We start from the raw sequence: 3,506 nt of genomic DNA on the forward strand, positions 1-3,506 counted from the left end.
GGATGGAGAGAGAGAAAGAAAAAAGAAAAGGTGATCCACGATGGGCCAAAATCCTATGTAGCACACTGACGGACATGCCCGGGCATCCACATATCCTCCCTATATTTGGGTTGGATATGATAGTTTGTAGACTGCACTAACATAGGAGGACAAAGTGGAGGGTTCGTTTGGATGATTTTTTTCCTTCTGTCTCTAATCCAGGTTGTCTGTCTTGACGTTTGGGGAGAATTTGAGGGGACAGTTATAGATGTTCCAAGAAAAAACCCAAATTATACCCAAAAATGATAGTTTATTGGAACTAAAGTTGGCAGGTTAATGTGATCTTATTTTAATAGTTAGACAATATTCTAATAGAAACCCATTTTCAAGTGGGTTCTTTGGTGAGTCCTCGTGTTCTTTCTGATGGCCTGTTGTACAGAACAAATATCCACATCTGTAATTAATCACGTAAAAATTGCCATAATAAAAAAGAGGGGAAATTAAATTATATTAGGGCCCATTTGGTTAATATGAAAGTGAAGAAAAAACATAAAATAGAAATATTTGTTTGGTGACACTATTCATTCATTTTATTCAAAAGAAGTGTACACAGAAAAATAATGGAAGAAATTTTCCTTTGGGTTTCAAAGGAAAAACACAGCATGTGTTTTATCCTTGACTTGACTATACTTCTAGGATTCTTGTGTTTTGCCTATTCACACAACATAAAAAAAATTAAACACCTAGCTTTGTATAACTCCTCTGTGTTTCACATATCTATATTGAACATGTAGGTCTGTTTTTTCATGGTTTTTCTGTAGTCTGTGTTTTCAAATCCCGTAATAAATAAATGAAAACTTGGTTCGTTTCTATCCCAGGATATCCATTTCTACTTCTGTCCAACCACACATAATCTGCTGGATTTTCTTCATTGGATGGGTTCAATCTAATATGATTTTATTTGGCTAACTGGAAAGGAATCAATCTAATATGATTCAATCTACCGAAAATTCATAATTCGTCTAATCTAATATATGAACCGATCTACTCGTTTATTGATTGGGTGCCGCGCCCCCGGGGAGAGGAGATTAATCTTCCTCGGAGCGATGCTGCAGAAATGATGGAGAAACCTAGAGTCGGCGTCGTTGGACTAACCACTCTAATACCATATTGAACTCATGCTTCAACCAACTCATCCAAAAGTCTGAACCTATGAAGAAAGGTGGTCAATATATTCCTCACCCCCTCTCACATCTAGGCTTTTTAGTGCTAGACATGAGAAGTATCCCAAGGGCCCCGAGACAGTTCAAGTACAAGGAGCTTAGGGATGAGACCAAGAATGTCGACGATGAATCGAGGTTGGGACATGGAGGATTTGGCATGGTGTACCGTGCCGAGGCACTCGAAGTGCATAGCTGAAGCACAGAGGTGGCAGTGAAGCAATTTTCTAGTGCCAAAAACAAGGGACGTGCAGACTTTCTCGTTGAGCTCTGCATCATCAATCGTCTTCGTCACCGTAATCTTCTACGACTTCTAGGTATGTGATGTTCTTTTAATTCATTGCGGGCAGCGGCGGACAGAGGAAGAAGAGGAACATTGCTGGTGGCTGGAGCCACAAGACAAACTAGGATCCATCGGATCTTAATCTAAGGGGTTGGGTAAAAATTGGCATGAGGGGGGTGGGGGCAATGGCCCCCGGGTACCATATAGCTCCACTATATCGGGTACAACCGCTTGCCTTTTTCTTCAAAAAATGCAACCTGATGCACAAATCACAATGAGTTCAATTTCAGATGCTTCTTGTTCGTTAAATTTTTCCTTTTGTGAAGGACATTTCTCTTTCTCAGCTCGTTTGTCTCCCTAGATTTCTTTTCAGTTGATATATATGAAATGAAATCTCTGTTATGATTTCATTTTGTTGATTTTTTGGTCCAATTCCAAATTTCATGTTTGGCTGGCACTAGCATTCATCAACTGAAATGAACTACACGCCATGTTTGGCAACAATTATGAGGTGTAATCATTAACACTAAAATCAGCAATAATATAGCATTGTACCTCTAATATTCACACGAACAATAATATATGCATAAAACTGAACTATGCTGATCCACATGGCACTTTGCCAAAAAATTCAATCATTGCATTATAGAAAAGGTCACAACAACATCAAACGATTATAATACAGCCAAGGTTCACAACCAACACATTCAAGGTTACATAAAAAAACTATATCTTTACAGAAAAGGTCACAACAACATCAAATGATTATAATACATCCAAGGTTCACAGCCAACACATTCAAGGTTACATACAAAATATACCTTTGCATTACTAACACCCCCGATGAATATTTTCACTGCTTGAGGCCTTATCCTTTTTTGGCCTTCATCGAATCAACAGTTTGAGTAGACGACGTCGCAGCAAAGTCAATGTTGTACATCCTCTGCGGGTATTTCCGCTGCACTCCAGTAGCATTGTCCTTTGCAAAGACAAGACTGAGTAAATCCCAAAACTTGATGACCTTTGTGCATGTAGCAAGCGACTACTTTGTTTGGCCGCAAAATATGATAAGAAACAGTCGGACGTCGTACATGTAAACAATTCATGGACACAGTGGTTTTGACGGAACTACAACTTGTAAGAAACGGTGGCGACTGCAGCGGCTCATGCATTTTCTAATATAGGCATGATTGTGATCTATTCGTGCCAACCTCGCCCCGCTCCACTCCGGTAGGTCCGGCCGGCGTGGACCGCCGCCACCCTGACCGGATCGCTGGCCGAGGAGACAACCCCACCCCTACACCCTCTATAAACAGTAAATTCGCAAGATAGAAAAAAATCCAAAAGATCTGAAACTTTGAGACATCAAATATGGTCGAACTTTGTAGGTTCTTGCAAGTTCTCATAACAAAATATCATGTAGAGCTCTTCGAATATCACAAGTTTCAGATTTTAGTGCCAAAAGTGATGAAAACTTCAAGCATTGAAATCTTTTTCTTGTATAGAGCTTCTCGAATGTTTCTTTTTGGCATAAAAACTTGCAAGCACCTACAAAGTTTGATCATACTTGGTGTTGCAAAGTTTCAGTTTTTTTCTATTTTTTATTTACTGTTCATAGAGGGTTTAGGGGCACCCGGGAGCTGAAAAACCACTCTCTTTACTCAATCCCATCCCTAGGGCTTGTAATAGGAGTATATAATTAACTTTTGACCATCCCAGGGCTTTTGAGTATTGATTAATCATTTTTCACAACTTCATGTCCAACAAAAATTCTTAAAAATTGCGCTTGTGACGTATGTGTGCTCCACATTGATAACATGTAAGTAGCCCCCAGACAGGCACCTCAACTAGAAACATAACTCAGAAAAGCTGATTGTAATCTTAAGGCGCACACAAAGATTCGAAAGATCATGAGCCTGACACAAACTATGCAGCTAGCTTAGGTTTAGTCCAAAGTAAACGATGCAACTAACCCACCAGAGCCGCCAGAAGGAACTTGTGCAGGAACTAGCACCCGGTTACAT

Source organism: Triticum dicoccoides, chromosome 7B (assembly GCF_002162155.2).
Source record: "Triticum dicoccoides isolate Atlit2015 ecotype Zavitan chromosome 7B, WEW_v2.0, whole genome shotgun sequence".
Taxonomy (NCBI): domain Eukaryota; kingdom Viridiplantae; phylum Streptophyta; class Magnoliopsida; order Poales; family Poaceae; genus Triticum; species Triticum dicoccoides.